At 39.0% G+C, this 17469-nt stretch overlaps 1 protein-coding gene across 1 annotated transcript in view; it reads right to left on the bottom strand.

Moving 5' to 3' along the window:
• The window catches only part of LOC128354739 (ras-responsive element-binding protein 1-like), a gene marked incomplete at its 3' end in the record, with an annotated part of 21626 nt that extends 9340 nt beyond the window's left edge, over positions 1-12286 (bottom strand). Inside the window, exon 1 of the mRNA XM_053314910.1 lies at positions 12191-12286. The remainder of the gene's footprint in view (positions 1-12190) is intronic.
• Positions 12287-17469: the final 5183 nt, after the last annotated feature.

The following is a 17469-nucleotide window of genomic DNA, read 5'->3' as shown; positions in this document are numbered from 1 at the left end:
CTGACATCCTGACATTTTTGCACATCCATGCAAAAGCAGAAAAAAAGGTCACCATGTGGGAGCCAGGGAGTAACTGGATGTATCAGAGTGAGTGTGCGTGTGTGTTTCTTTGTGTACGTGTGTGTGTGTGTGTGTGTGTGTGTATGTGTGTGTGTGTGTGTGTGTGTGTGTATGTGATGGAAAAGTTTGCTCTTTGTGCCAAAGTGCTGCAAACAAAGAATGCAGCTCCATTTATCCATCCTGCCTCCTCCTCCTCCTCTTCTTTCTTCTCTGCAGCTTCATCCCTCCATCCCCCTCCTCATCCTCTCATCCTGTCTCAAACTTTTCCTGTTCACTATTCTGTCTTCTGTTGTTCGCACGCACAACATCGACTCTCTGTGTGTTAAAACAACTGTCAGCCTTTAATGAAAAACTGTCAACTTGTCCTTTAAATGTTGTAGTTTATATATATTAAAACAGAGTCTCCTGTTAGGTAGTAATGATTTCATAGGAAAAAGGAGGAACTTTAAAATGCTTTCACAGACTTTAACAGCAGGACAGAAAGGCCTGAATCAACATTACTGAGACTAGTTGTGGTAACCTGTGTGAGGACATGGGGCATTTCGGTGTTTCCAAACTGTCCTGACCTCTGCAGCATTTCCTGAGCTGGCAACCTCCGCTGAACATGCAAACAGTCACTCTGCTCAGGCTGGGAAACGCTCCACCAGACAGACAAACGCTGCTAAATGAGTCCACTGACTGACTCGACTCAAACGTACACCTCTCACTCACAGCGAAAAAACACTGATGCTGCAAGTTTTAATGTACCGTTACACACAATTATGGGTCAGTGACGTTTTATTTTAGTGTCCATGTTGGTTTAGTTTAAATTTAAAGGGTTAAAATGTGAAAATAAACGTATGAATAACTTCACACATTCTTTTTTTTGTGGACCCAGCATCAAATTTCTGCTTTTAATCCATTTAGAGAGAATATATTAGAGGATTATGGCAAAAATGTCTAAGTGGTGTAACCATAAAAACTTTGGAAGGAAGGAAGGAAGGAAAGGAGGAAAGAGGGAAGGGAGGGAGGAAGGTAGGAAGGAAGGAAGGAAGGAAGGAGGGAAGGGACGGAGGGAGGGAGGAAGGTAGGAAGGAAGGAAGAAGGGAAGGAGAATATATTAGAGGATTATGGCAAAAATGTCTAAGAGGTGTAACCATAAAAACTTTGTACCAAAGAATTGAATGTTGCTTAAAAACAGTAAATAGTCAATAAAACACCTTCCTTCCTTCCTTCCTTCCTAACACCATATCAACTAGTTTGGCATGATCTTACATCCTTCCTTCCTTCCTTCCTTCCTTCCTTCCTACCTAACACCATATCAACTAGTTTGGCATGATCTTACATCCTTCCTTCCTTCCTTCCTTCCTTCCTTCCTACCTAACACCATATCAACGAGTGTGGCATGATCTTACATCCTTCCTCCTTTCCTTCCTTCCTTCCTTCCTTCCTAACACCATATCAACTAGTTTGGCATGATCTTACATTATAACTTTTATATTAAATAAAGCTAATGGAATACAATTGTTCTAAATATTACATTTCATCTGGTTACCATGGAGACCAGGAAACATTTATCATTCTTTTGTGGTTACACCATTTGACATTTTCAGGAGCATTCAGTCTTACTTTTGGTAAAAAAAAAAAGGTGCAAATGTCATTTAAATGATATAAAACCAACAAAAATACTAAATGTACATTTTAACAAACCTGATGCTGTTTTTAAAACTAGTTTAACTGATTTATGAATTGCTTATCTTACCACTTATTTGTTCCTATTATGTCTTATTTTGTTAGTACACTTTCACCCTTACACTTCTACTTTCTCCTCCCGCTTATCTTAAAGAACACACATTGTTTGTTTTGTCACTTTATATTCAGAAATGAACTGGATTTAAAGCAAAGAACCAGCTGCGGCTCATTTCTTTGCTTTTTCAGCCACTGATTTAACAACATGAACGTCCTGCTGTGTGCGGCACCTGTGTGAGGATGTAACCCAGTGACAGACGGCCATTACAGAGGAGGAGGAGGAGGAGGAGGAGGAGGGATCGCTGAAGAGATGGATGGAGAGTCTGGAAGTTTCCTGTCACCTAAAACCTATAAATCCTCCTCCTTCATCTGACATGACAGCTGCGACATAAAATCTGGACGGCAGAGTCACGGCAGGGATCAGCTTCAAGTTTCTACGACTTATACACAAGAATAAAAATACAATTCATAAACTATGTGTACTGTTATAACTCTTAATGTATAATGTCTGTGTGATTTTAAATGTTAATCTGCATTTATTTAAAGTTAGCGGATGATATAAGTAACTAAAAAGCAGCATGCATATCTTATGTTAGCAGGCTTACACTAGTTAGCATTAGAGCTACGACTTATCTTAGTTTATTTTTATTTAATGATTTTTCATTTCGATGTCCTATCACATGTTTCTGACGAGATGTTTACATGTTGATTCATCATTATAAACTATAATATATTAACTTTCTGTCATAACTCAGCTCGTTGTTTCTGTGCTAACTTAGTAGTATTTTGAATAACTTTAGCTGTCTTTAATTTACCGCCTGTTATCCAAACTATTACTGCTAAATTTGCCGCTTACACACTTTAAATTATCGTTACATCTGAACATTTGTAGGATAAACTACAAAGTAAGAGTTAGATAGAAAAGCTCAAGCAGTAGGTCAGTAGTAGTTATCGTTAGCTAAATAATGCTGTGTCATTGTTACTGACACTGTAGTAGCATTCTGAATAACGTTAGCTGTCTTTAAAGCTAGCAAACTAGCATTACGTGGCATCTAAAAAAGCTCAAAGTGAGAGTTAGCAAAGTCCTTCTAAAGGCAAGTCATCTCACTCAGCGGCAAAATTGGCCACGCCTCCGGGCAGCTATTTGGCCATAGGAAGACCAACCGGCTATCTAAATGAATAGGGAGAGAGCTGTATCTCCATTTTCCGAGGTCTAAGGGACATAAAAAACATATGTTTTGAAATCACGATGAAAATTAAACTATAATCACTGAAAGGGTTTGATGGTTTGGTATCAAATTAACGTTTTAAAAGCCTTTTTCCGTACAGGCATCTTGGACTGCGCATGCGCAATACTTCACGACAGTCTTCATTTACGGCAGGCACTGACAGCAAGACGTCATCTTACGCTCACAGCAGAGACAGGAGTTTGCTCACAGTCAACTTTCCCAGATCATGCCACAATTTTGGATAAAGCATTACAAAATATATGTACACAAAGTAGTATAAACTGCTGATCATGTGTTTTAAAATGTCGCTGTTGAAAATGACTTCCAAGTGTCGCAAAAACGTGACCGCGTAGGACCAGCAAAATGATTGGAGCAACGGCACCAGAAGAGGCGGGACATGTGCAAACACCGGCCATCTTGGCGTTACGTAGTTTCCCTATGCATTTCAATGGGAGTGATACGTCTCCTCTTATTATAATGTCTCTGGAGTTAGATAGAAAAGCTCAAGCAGTAGGTCAGTTGTAGTTACCGTTAGCTAAATAATGCTGTGTCATTGTTACTGACACTGTAGTAGCATTCTGAATAACGTTAGCCGTCTTTAAAGCTAACAAACTAGCATTACGTGGCATTTAAAAAAGCTCCGAAGCTATTTTTGGAGGAAAGCCTTGATAAGTAGAAACTGTAAAAGATGAAATAATGCTGACACTGTGTTTGTTTATCCCAAAGAAGTCAAACTGAACCGAATACAGAATGAGAGTTAAACTGAACAAAGCTCAAGCAGTAGATCAATAGCAGTTATCGTTAGCTTAAAAAACGCTGTGTCATTGTCACTGCCACACACTTTCGCCCAGTAGTAGCAATCTGAATAACATTAGCTGTCTTTAAAGCTAACAAACTAGCATTACGTGGCAAGCTCAAGTAGTAGATCAGCAGCAGTTATTGTTAGCTAAATAATGCTGATTCATTGTCACTGCCACACACTTTAGCCCAGTAGTAGCAATCTGAACAACATTAGCCATCTTTAAAGCTAACAAACTAGCATTATGTGGCAAGCTCAAGCAGTAGATCAACAGCTGTTATTGTTAGCTTTAAAAATGCTGTGTCATTGTCACTGCCACACACTTTAACACCAACTTTTCAACTAAATAACAACAATCTTTATCATGTATTGTCCTTATTTATCCCCTTCTGTAGTGAAAATACACCAAAAATATGAAATCTGTGGGCTGTTAACACACCTAGCAGAAACCTACAGCAACATTATCAACCTGAGTAGCCGGCTAGCATCATTAGCAGTCATGTGTCAGGCAGAGAGCCAGAGGCAAACTGACAAAACTGACACCTGCTGTAGAAAGCAAACAGCCCCCTTCAGCCCTCATCTCTTTCTGCTTTTAAACTCCTCCTCTTCTTTCCCTTCCTTCTCCTTTTTTTAAAATATATTTATATATATTTATTTGTAGGTGGGATATTTGCATGCGAGTCAGCTATAACGTTGTGCTTTAGCAGTGGATAGACGAAGGATGGAGGGATGTATAAACACAGATAGATAGATAGAAAGAGGAGTAGGGGGAGGACAGGATCCGGTGACCATATGTTGGCTATTTATTGACCCTCTTCGCCCCCTCCTCCTTAACTGTCGTTCTCTCTCTTCATCTCATTCAAAATGGCTTCACACACATTCAGTGTAACGCCCCAAAGACACACAAGGAAAAACCAGATTCCAGTCAACATTCCTATAAACATCCATCCAAGCTTCATTATGCTGTGTTCAAACAGCGCAGACTGTGTTTCTTAGCTTCAATCTCCAATCAAAACAAGTACAATCAGAGGATAATTACTATAAATACAATTTACTATATTATAGCTGTGTAGTTTAGCCATCTTGTTCAAATGTATTTACCTTAACCTGTAAAATACAAGTTATAAAACATAACATATTAACTACTGGGTTGAGATTTTACTCAGTTTGGGTCAACATAGCACAATAGGGGTGGTTCGGACCCAGTTTTAGTGTTATTTTATTATTATTGTTGTTATTTACCTAAACTAAAGCTTGTTTTTATCTATTCTTTTTAACATTAAAATTATAGAAAAAGATAAAACGATCAAACCAGCATCTAACAGGTAAAGTTAGATAAGAAAGCAGGAAAACTAACGTGGGTGTAGCAGGATGCAGTCAGGCTTAGTGTGACTTTTGTAAGATTTGAGTTGTATTCAAACAGCGCTGACTGTGTTTCTTTGCTTTAATCTCACATTAAAATAAGTACAATTGAAGGATAATTCATCTAAATACAATTTACTATGTTATAGTTGAGTAGCTAAGCCGTCTTATTCAAATTTATTCACCACATAAAATATTAACTACTGAGTTAATATTTGACTCAGTTTGGGTCAACCAGGACAGTGGGCGTTGTTCTGACTCAGTTTGAGCTTTACATTAAAAAGACCATAAAAACTGCAACTGCACCTTACGTTGGATGTTGAATCTTGTGTTATTCATGCTACGTAAGCAAACTAAATACTACTGACGTTCAACAGGGTGACATGAAAGTTAAATGACATTGCTAGCATCTCAAACTAATTAGCCTACATTGCTCCAATATCAGAGTATCGACTTCAGCAACGGACGCTTATAAGCTCAAATTAGTTTTCATATATAATGTTGGTGATGTTGATATTTAACAAACCAGATGTTTTTTTTTCAATGAATTATAATATTTTTAATGACGACGTTATGTGTAATAGTGAATATATTTTTGTTGCTACAAAGCAGAAATTTTAAATATTATGTTTTTCATGCTAACTTTACCTTAAATTGGTACAAAAGACAGAAAACTGTTGAATTTAAAATCATTTACACCAACTATGATAACTGTGTACCATCCCAGACAAATACTGGTGCTAGCATCTGTAGTTAATTAGCCTACAAAGCTATTTTTGCTCTACTTATGCAGGCAGCTGAAGCTAATTAGCTTAAGTCAGCTGGATCAACTTTTCAGCTGCAGCATTTTCATCCAATTACTTTTCATGCTAAAATGGCAGCTTTAAGTCTAGCTGTAGAGCAAAATGATTTTTCTGAAATGGTTTTAAAGCGGAGTGCAAAAGAGCATAATATGGACAAAAGTATGTGGACGCTTTAAAGGACGAGTTCACAAGTTTTCAAGTATGTTTCAAACAGTCAGTTTCTCAAAGTAGCATTAAGTGTGTTTATCTTGCTGTAATCGTTCCTCTTCATAATGCAATGGAAGTGATGGAGGACTAAATCCACAGTCCTCCTTCTGTGTAAAAAAAGGAATTTAAAAGTTTAATGTGAAGCTAATATGAAGCTTCAGCGTCCAAATGAGTCAAATCTTCATCTTCAACATTACAGTGTTTTTAGTAGCAAAGTCTTTTTGTTCCTATACTTCCACCACAGCTCAACAGGAAACACTAAGAGGGAATCTGATGCTAAAAAGACTGTAAATGTGTCAGATATCACTTGATATGACTAACTCACACTGCTGAAGCTCAATATAAGCTTCACATCTACATTTAAATGACTGTGTGGACACACTGTGGATTTTTTCCTTCATCACTTTCCATTCAAAGCACATTTAAATCATCAGTATGAGCAGGAGGAATCATTACAGCGATGGAAAAACCTGTTTCCCTGTTTGTACAGAAACCTAACTGTTGTTTTAAGACACGCTTAAAAAAATGTGAACCTGTCCTTTAACATGACAGAGCAGAGTAAGTGCTCAACAGGTGCTTGATTACTTAACGTCTAACAGCAATCCTCCCACACCCTAAACTACTGACACAACATGCTAAAATAGTTGTGTGTGATGGATGCTCCTTTCCTGCCGGTGCACGCTTGCTTCGGTTTAAAAATCATTTGAGTGTGCAACAAGTAAAACCTTCAGTCCTGCTGAGAAATGGCAGTGATGCTGGTATTTTTCAGCTAATCCTGCTTTGTTACTTAACTGGCTGTGAGGCCGCAGTGAAAAACTCTTGATCTCTTTCTGTTTCTGTGTGCCGACCACAACAGGAAGCTCACACTCACGGGAGTCACAGGAGAGCGCTTTGCTGCTTCCCCATGTGTGAGAGTGTGTGTGTGTGTGTGTGTGTGTATGTGTGTGTATTCAGAGCAAGAGAGAGAGATTGATGGTCATTCTCTCCCTCTCTCTTTTCACCGACACCCCTCCTCCTCCTCTTCCACCCTTCCCACCACCATCTAACACTCAGCTGCCATCACCCATCCTCCACTCCTGTCGTCCCCTCCTCCTTCCTCCGCTCCCTCGCAGCAGAACTTTGCCCTGACTTGTTAACACACCTATGAAACTGCACACACACAATGAGCCGACTTTACGCTGGCATCACCTGAGTGTTTGCAACAGAAAACGTTTATCTTTTAATGCAGCCGGTTCCCAAACGGTTTTTCTTTATGTGCACAAACATCTTTATCAGATGAGCTCATGGCTTATTTTTACTTTCTACAAGTACAACTTTTACCTACTTGTTTTAACTGACGACTTTTAGCTCATTATTGCACCTGGTAATCCTTTCAGTGTAAACATTTGGCTTAATAAACACTTTAAATCAACCCTCTTTGCATCTAACAAGTCTAAAGTGACATTTCATCAGATCTGTTGACGGTTCTAGGCACGTTTAAATTTCTACTAGTACAACTTGGAGTTAATTTATTACTTTTACTCACTTGTTTAAACTGTTCATGTGCTGCTTTTAGCTCATTATTCCACCTGGTAATCCATTCAGTTTAAATATTCAGTTTATTCAATACTTTAACCCTAAAGCTAAAGATTTTTAAAAGAGCAACGATCAAACCAGTATCATTTGCAGGCTGTTTAAAAGCAGCTTTAACTAATTACCTACCTAGCCTGCTACCTGATATTATCGGCACTTCTCCTCCTTCTTCTTTCTCTCACATCTTGTTGTTTTAATGTTCATTTGTTGGCTCGTTCAACACGCTGCAGGACAAGACCTGAGTTCATGTTTGTAAGTTTGATCAGAAGCAGGAAAGCTAATGTGGGTTGTCGAGTATCAGGATGCAGTCAGGCTCAGTGTGACTTTTTTGTAAGATTTGATGAGCTGTATTGAAAGAAGGACTGCAAAACTAGTTCAGTCTTTGCCTATAAATCACTAAATGGACTCCAACATATCTCTCCCAATCTTTTACAAACACATGTACCACTAAGAACTCCAGTTGCTTCTAGTTGTGCCGAGATAAAAGTTGAAACACCAGCCGAACGAGTCGCCTCTGCATGTTCACACTGCCTGATTTTAAATCTCATCTCATTCTTTGGTTTTTAACTCAGTATGAGAAGTGTCTTTTCTTTGTTGTTTGTTATTTTATGCCTACTACACTAGTCTTTGTATTTTTTGCTATGTTGCTTTTATGTTTTTAGATGTACTTAATAAATAAAAATATACTGTGTGTGTTGAGTAGCAGGATGCGGTCAGGCTCAGTGTGACTGGATTTATTAATTTGCTGTACTGAAACAAAGATTTAACCCTTACATACTGACTCATAATTAGCCTCTACATTAATCCACATTCATAAATTCCCCATTGGTCATTAATAAATGTTTAATTAATCTTTAATAAAGTTTATTTTATCCATTTGAAGGAGAAAAAACATTCACAATCACTATACTATGGTCCTGTAGAACATTTTTATAGAATATGATCGGTTTATTTTATAATTAGATTTTATAAATAGATCGAATTGTGTACATTTGCATATAAAAATGTGTATTAGTTGCACAATAAATAAAAAAAATAGGCATTTTATTTCCATTTTTGTAACTTCTGGGTCACATTAGGAATATTCCAGCTAATGAAAAAGTGTCTCGGGTGTTTTTAAAGCTCTCAAATGTAAAAATGGGTGAAATGTGAGTCTGCTCAGCATGTAAAGGGTTAACTGAAATAATGTAAAAACTTCATGTAATCAGATAAGTGACTTACAGAGCACATACTCTCCACTTTTATTTGAGTTGGACTTTAAACTTTGACACTTTGAGTTTTGCTTCTGTAACTTTTTGCTGCAAGAAGATGGCAACACAGACTCTCCCCTCTGCTCATCTTCCTCTCTCTCCTCCCTCTCCTCCCCCTTCTCCCCCCGGTTTCCTCCCCCTTCTTCTCCTTCTCCTCCCTCCCTCTCCTCCCTCCCTCCCTCCCTCCCTTCTTTCTCTTGCATCATCTTGTCTTTCAGGCTCTTCGCTGCTGCTGCTGCTGCTGCTGCTGCATGTGTGTGCGTGCTTTCTATCCTCCCGCCTGGTTACAGATTGACCGGTGTGTGTTTTTGTGTGTGTGTGTGTGTGTGTGTGTGTGTGTTTGCGGTGCAGTGAACACACACACACACACACACACACAGACAGAAAACACAGAGTGGAGTTTAGACCCGACGTGATAAAGTGTTGAGATAGCATCGACGGTGTGTCAGCTCTACTGTAAGGCATACCAGAGCCTGGAGGCAGCGAAGGGGGGGAGGGGAGAGTCTCAGCCAACCACTGAGCAGTCTGACTGGAAAATGTCTGCCACCTCTCAGCCAATCAGGACGCAGATTCCTCTACTCTCTCGCTCGCTCTCACATGAACAAACACACACACACATTCATCCTGTGTGTGTGTGTGTGTGTGTGTGTGTGTGTGTGTGTGTGTGTGTATGGCACAGTCCCATCTTTACTTTAAAAAAGGACTCTAGATGTAAATGTGAGACCAAAATGAAGATCAAATTGACCCCATCTGTTTTGACTGTTCCTTCTTTCTTCCCTTCCGTCCTTCCTTACTTACTTCCTTACTTACTTGCTTACTTACTTACTTGCTTACTTACTCACTTCCTTCCCTTCTTCTGTCCTTCTTTCCTCCCTCCTTCCCTCCTTCTCTCTTTCCTTCCTTCCAACCCTCCTTCCTTCTTTCCTCCCTCCCAACTACCTTTCTTCCTTCCTTCCCACCCTCCCTACTTCCTTCCTTCCTCCCTTCCTTCTTTTTCCCTCCCTCCCTTCGTCCTCCCTCCTTTCCTTCCTTCCTCCCTCCTTTCCTTCCTAACTTCCTTCCTTGACTCGAGGACGACAGGAGGGTTAAATCACATTAATACTTATCTTAAACATATTATTTCAACTATAACCAGACTTTAGTTGTTTAACCCTTAAACAGACAACGTGCACCAGGAGATACAGACTCTTTAAGCTTCGTGTTGTCCTTCCTTCCTTCCTCTGTCCTTCCTTCCTTCCTTCCTTCCTCAGATCTAAGTTCAGCTGTTAGGGTAAATGTTCCCTCCTTCTGTCCTTTCTTCCTTCCTTCATCTGTCCTTCCTTCCTCCCTCCCTTCCTCCCTCCTCCCTTTCCTCTCTCCTTCCTCCCTTCCTTCCTTCTTCCTCCCTTGCTTCCCTTCCTTCCTCCTTTCCTTCCTTGCTTCCCTTCCTTCCTCCTTTCCTTCCTTCTTCCCTCCTTTCCTTCCTTCCTTCTTCCCTCCTTCCCTTCCTTCCTTCCTTCCTTTCCTCCCTCCCTTCCTCCCTTGCTTCCCTCCTTCCTCCCTTCCTAAATGAGGTTTCATTTAGAGGCCTATTGATCATCATTTCCTACAATAAGTGTAAATCTGGTAATAAGTTGAAATGAAGTTGGCTAAAAAGGTAAAAACACATCAAACTTGTGCTTTTAATCCATTTAGAGAGAATATATTAGAGGATTATGGTAAAAATGTCTAAGTGGTGTAACCATAAAAACTTTGTACCAAATAATTGAACTTAGGTGCAACATGAGATAACTAGGGTTTTAGTTTTTACATCCTATTTTCCACTACTGCCTGTTTAAGGATTAACCCTTTATTGGGCAAATAATTATATTTGGTAACTTCTGTAAATATCCCAAAATATCCTTCCTTCCTTCCTTCCTTCCTTCCTTCCTTTCCTTCCTCCCTGCCTTCTTTCTTCCATTCCTCTTTTCCTTTCTCCCTCCCTCGTTCCTTATTTCCTCCGTCCTTCCTTCCTTCCATCTGTCCTTCCTCCCTCCCTCCCTCCTTCTCTCCTCCCTTCCTTCTTTCCTTCCTCCTTCCTTCCTTCCTTCCTCCCTGCCTTCTTTCTTCCATTCCTCTTTTCCTTTCTCCCTCCCTTCCATCTGTCCTTCCTCCCTCCCTCCTTCTCTGCTCCCTTCCTTCTTCCTTTCCTCCATCCCCCTTTCTTCTTCCTTCCTTCCTTCCTTCTTTCTTCCCTCCCTCCCTCCCTCCTTCTCTCTTTCTTTCCTCCCCACTACCTTCCTTCCTTCTTTCCTCCATCCCTCCTTCTCTCTTTCTTTCCTCCCCACTACCTTCCTTCCTTCCTTCCTTCCTTCCTTCCTCCCTTCCTTCCTCCCTCCCTCTCTATGAGTGTCCTATAAAGGGTTAATGCAAAACATTCATTTAAAGGTACTTCCTGGTTGTAGATATTATAATGTTTAATTAGTTTATCTCTTATAACTCTTACATCTCTATCTTCCTAGGGTTTTAGTTTTTCCACTACTTCCTGTTTAAAGGGTTAAAAGACACAAAGTCAGGTTGAATGTGAAGCTGCTGCAAACACATGTTCACAATGAGAGGAAACATCATCACAAATCAGAGAGATGAGAGTCACAAGCTGCTCCAGTGTGACTCAGGAAATGATGAAACTAAACATCACATGCAACAAAACGTCTCTGCAACAAGCTGAAGAGAACGAGTGATGTGAAGCTGAGAGGTGAAGAGGCGGAGCGAGGGATCGGGCAGGTGATGCAGCGTTTACAGGCGTCTTTTTTTTTTTTTAAATTTCTAAAAACTTTTTCTTTTTTTTTTTTTTTTTTTACAGCTGCTGTGAAGCGAATGTAAGACGGCGGCGGAGATGCTCAAGAATGAAGGGAAGTGGAGGAAGAGTGAAAAAGGACGGTGATGATGGAGGGATGACGGCCATGCTGATGCTTGCTGGACGACGGAGGGGAAGGAGGAGGGGAAGAAGAGAGAACGAAAAAAAAAAAAAAAAGAAGAAGGGATGTTGGAGGGGGAGATGGCGCGATATGTCGTAAGCGAGGGATAAAAAGACAGAGGAAAGATGTAAAAGGAGCGCGGCAGGCAGAGCGATGGCTGTGGGAGGGATGGATGGATGGAGGGATGGATGGGATGGATGGGATGGATGGAGGGATGGAGGGAGGGAGGGAGGAGTATATTTACCCGTCCTTTTCGTAAAGCAACGTTCGCTCACTCGTGTCTCGGGGGCGGGGCGGGCGGGAGGGGGCGGGGTTTGTTGTGTGTGTGTCTGCAACCTCTGCTCACACTGCAGGGGGAGAGCACAGAGAGACAGTCAGTGACAAACACACACACACACACACACACACACACACACACACACACGCACACACCTGGACACACACACACACACGCACACACCTGGACACACACACACACACACCTGGACACACACACCTGGACACACACACACACACACACACACACACCTGGACACAGAAACAGCTGGACACACAGGTAACACTTCCCAACAGCGCCAAGAAAATAAAAAACACACAATATAATTTTAAAAAAAACCCAAATCGATCGACTCAACAGGAAACATCAGAGGAAGAAATACTCAGATCGTTTACTGTAGTACAAACACAGCAATGTATAAATACTACATTACAGTAAAAGTATTGCAGTATTATAGTGATGTAGTGATATATTATTATCCATTAGCTAGTTTATACTACTTTATATACAGTTAGCTAGTTTATACTACTTTATATACAGTTAGCTAGTTTATACTACTTTATATACAGTTAGCTAGTTTACACTACTTTATATACAGTTAGCTAGTTTATACTACGTTATATACAGTTAGCTAGTTTATACTACTTTATATACAGTTAGCTAGTTTATACTACGTTATATACAGTTAGCTAGTTTATACTACTTTATATACAGTTAGCTAGTTTACACTACTTTATATACAGTTAGTAGGGATGTCCCGATATGACTTTTTCACTTCCGATACGATACCGATATTGTAGCCTTGAGTATTGGCCGATACCGATATCAATACGATACGATATAGGCACGAATCATACATATATTTATTCCTTATTTTGTTGTGTGGAATGTTAGAAAAGGCTTGATAAAGTGATGTTACTGTTACTGTTACTGATGTTGTAGTGATATAACAGAAAACAATAGTCAGCAACAGTAGGTATAGGAAAAACTGACCCATTTATTATTAACCAATTGGTTACATAAATTTTAACCTTCAACATAAATAAAAGAGTATTACCTCAACAAATCCAATAAAAACAAAATGTTATATTTAAAGTGCAAAATAACCACTGGTTACCAACATCATTATACAATTGAATAGAATAAATTAAATTTTGAAGTGCAAACAATTCAAGTTCACTCCAGTTATTTTTTTTACTGTCAGCATATGTTGGAAACAACTGTGGGCAGGGACAAAAACAACAACAACAACACAATATTGTCCACTGTCCAACTGCTCTAAGTTAAGAGTTCACACAGCTCCAGTTTCACTGACTGACTGTGCCCAAAACAATGTAGTAATTACTCTTAGTCTTCACTGAAGAATAGAGTGTAAACACAATAAACATATCACTCTAATAACAAGAGCATAAAACAAATAATAATCAGTCAGTGCTGACTACCCTTACTACTCCTCCTCCTCCTCCACTTTCTGCAGTCCGAGCATAATGTGGAGATTTTTTTTTTCACGCGAAAATCCTCATGTTCTTTTTTGTGGTGTTTTTTCAAATGTGCGATGAGGTTGGTTGTATTGAACCTTTCCGGTTCTGTCCCTCCACGGGACACTTGCGCCTGACAAATGTTGCATTTAGCTGCAACGTCTTTGTCCGAGTTTACAGTAAAATACTTCCACACTGCCGACATCACTACACCTTGCTGCAGGCACACACGTTGTCGTTGTTGTGATCACGTGGGCTGTGCATGCTGGATCAGAGACGCTCTTCTTCCGCGGCCGGCACCAACGTTAATTAAGGGGCATTACCGCTACCTACTGTGTTGGAGTGTGATCAAACCAGAGTCACCTATTATTATAGAAGTGCTGGAGCGGTAAATGGACAGCTTATATCGGAGCGTTTATATCGGAGTTTTTAGATTCAGTCCGATAAAATCCGATATTCACTTTTTTGGCTGATATCGGACTGATTTCCGATATCAATATCGGATCGGGACATCCCTAACAGTTAGCTAGTTTATACTACTTTATATGCAGTTAGCTACTACTTTATATACAGTTAGCTAGTTTATACTACTTTATATACAGTTAGCTAGTTTATACTACTTTATATACAGTTAGCTAGTTTACACTACTTTATATACAGTTAGCTAGTTTACGCTACTTTATATACAGTTAGCTAGTTTACGCTACTTTATATACAGTTAGCTAGTTTATGCTACTTTATATACAGTTAGCTAGTTTACGCTACTTTATATACAGTTAGCTAGTTTATACTACTTTATATACAGTTAGCTAGTTTATACTACTTTATATACAGTTAGCTAATTTATACTACTTTATATACAGTTAGCTAATTTATACTACTTTATATACAGTTAGCTAGTTTATACTACTTTATATACAGTTAGCTAGTTTACACTACTTTATATACAGTTAGCTAGTTTACACTACTTTATATACAGTTAGCTAGTTTACACTACTTTATATACAGTTAGCTAGTTTATACTACTTTATATACAGTTAGCTAGTTTATACTACTTTATATACAGTTAGCTAGTTTATACTACTTTATATACAGTTAGCTAGTTTACACTACTTTATATACAGTTAGCTAGTTTACGCTACTTTATATACAGTTAGCTAGTTTACGCTACTTTATATACAGTTAGCTAGTTTACGCTACTTTATATACAGTTAGCTAGTTTACGCTACTTTATATACAGTTAGCTAGTTTACGCTACTTTATATACAGTTAGCTAGTTTATGCTACTTTATATACAGTTAGCTAGTTTACGCTACTTTATATACAGTTAGCTAGTTTATACTACTTTATATACAGTTAGCTAGTTTATACTACTTTATATACAGTTAGCTAGTTTATACTACTTTATATACAGTTAGCTAGTTTACACTACTTTATATACAGTTAGCTAGTTTACACTACTTTATATACAGTTAGCTAGTTTATACTACTTTATATACAGTTAGCTAGTTTACACTACTTTATATACAGTTAGCTAGTTTACACTACTTTATATACAGTTAGCTAGTTTACACTACTTTATATACAGTTAGCTAGTTTACACTACTTTATATACAGTTAGCTAGTTTACACTACTTTATATACAGTTAGCTAGTTTATACTACTTTATATACAGTTAGCTAGTTTATACTACTTATATACAGTTAGCTAGTTTATACTACTTTATATACAGTTAGCTAGTTTATACTACTTTATATACAGTTAGCTAGTTTATACTACTTTATATACAGTTAGCTAGTTTACACTACTTTATATACAGTTAGCTAGTTTATGCTACTTTATATACAGTTAGCTAGTTTAGTCCAGTGGTTCCCAACCTAGGGGTGGGGCCCCTCCAAAGGGTCAGCAGATAAATGTGAGGGCTGCTGAGATGATTAATGGGAAAGAAGAAAAAACAAAGTTCTGATTCACAAATGTGTGTTTTCAGTTTTTGGACTTTTTCTCTAATCTTTGATTTTTGCTGAAATATTGGATCATTTGAACATTTATTGAAATGAAAGCATGTGAGAAGTTTAGAGGGAAGAATCAGTATTTGGTGGAGCTGTTAACAACTCATAGACATCTGAAATGTGAGCCGACTACACACTGCTGACTGGTTTCATCTTTAACAATGTGTTGTATTTTAAAAGCTTGTTATATTATCCATTGAGTCAAATCTGTTAAATAAATGTAGGGGAGTAGAAAGTACAATATCTCCCTCTGAGATGTAAAAAAACACTCCCGAGGTCAAAGGTCAGCGTGTTTGAGTCATTGTGTGTTCGGACTGATTGAATCATCAAACACAACGCTGTGACTCAAAGCATCAGGAGAAAGAAAAAGGAGATAAGTAGAGCGTCAGATAACACAGAGACACAATCAGGTCGACGGTTCGCTGTGAAAGGAACATCAGGAACATGAAGAGAGGGATTCAGAGTGAAAGCAGCGAGGTTCAAACTTTTATGACACTACTCAGAAAATGAACTACTCAGCATATCTTAGTTTGAAAAAGAGGAATTGGTCTTGTGGGAGAGTTTTGTGTTGAAGCGATGACGCAGCAGACGCTCCGAACATGTGATTCTGGGTTTGGAGGCAAAGCTTCGACTGTAACACACGAGACACCTGCAGCTCCACCATGAGCTCATCACGTGATAGAAAGTCAGATATGAATAAAGAGATTTACTGACAGCAGCCGCTAACTATGCATCTGATGGTTCTCATTTAACTCCATTAACCCTCCTTCCTTCCTTCCTTCCTTCCATCTGTCCTTCCTCTCTCCTTCTCTTTCTTCCCTTTCCTTTTTTATTCGAAAAGTGGCTCAAAATGATGAAGGGATGCTCAAAATAAGCTGGTTACTAACTGATTAATAGACTAATTAGTGAAGCTCAACTTTAAAATGTTATAAAAAGCTGTTTTGTGATTCTGCTGATGAATCAAAACGAGTAAAAGAAAAGAAAAGAAAAGAAAAGAGAGGCTAAGCCGAGCTAAAGAGCTCCTGATGCAGACGGGGAGGGGGGGGGGCAGAGAGGGAGGGAGGATAATCTGCTACTGTTAGACAGGAAGAAGTGAGAGAAGGAGGGATGGAGGGATGGAGAGAAAAATCTGACAGGGAAAGATGTTACAAGAGACGATGGATGGATGGATGGATGAATGAGAGGATGAGAGGATGAGATGGAGGAGAGGATGAGATGGAGGAGAGGATGAGATGCAACAGGCTGCAAAAGGCTCACCGAGGAAGAACAGTGGATGTATTTATGGATGCAGGAGGGAGGGATGATGGAGGGATGATGGAGGGATGAAGAGGAAAACAGAGAGAGGGGGATGGAAGGAGGCAGAGGGAGAGAAAGATTAAGAGCTTAGAGGGCCGGTAAGACTAATTAGGAGGCAACTGAGGATGGACAGAGAGGAGGAGAGGAGGAGGAGGAGGAGGAGGAGGAGGAGAGGAAGAGATGTTTTTACTACTTTACTGAATAAATGTGGCTAGAAAATAAACATTCAAGCCATTAAACATTAATTATAATAAAAAACTAACATAATAAAAGGATAAAATATATATTTAATAACTAACACATCAACTAAACATTAAATAAAGTAGTTAAAATAAAGACTAAAGCCAGTTATCACTTCGTCTTTAATGAAATAGCTTCACCTGTTCTCAGCTTTTCAAAATAAAAGCTGCTTTAGTATCTGCTGCTGATGGAGGAGGAGGAGGAGGAAGAGATGTTTTTACTA

Source organism: Scomber japonicus, unplaced genomic scaffold (assembly GCF_027409825.1).
Source record: "Scomber japonicus isolate fScoJap1 unplaced genomic scaffold, fScoJap1.pri scaffold_513, whole genome shotgun sequence".
NCBI lineage: Eukaryota > Metazoa > Chordata > Actinopteri > Scombriformes > Scombridae > Scomber > Scomber japonicus.
This window is presented reverse-complemented; position numbering and strand designations above follow the sequence as displayed.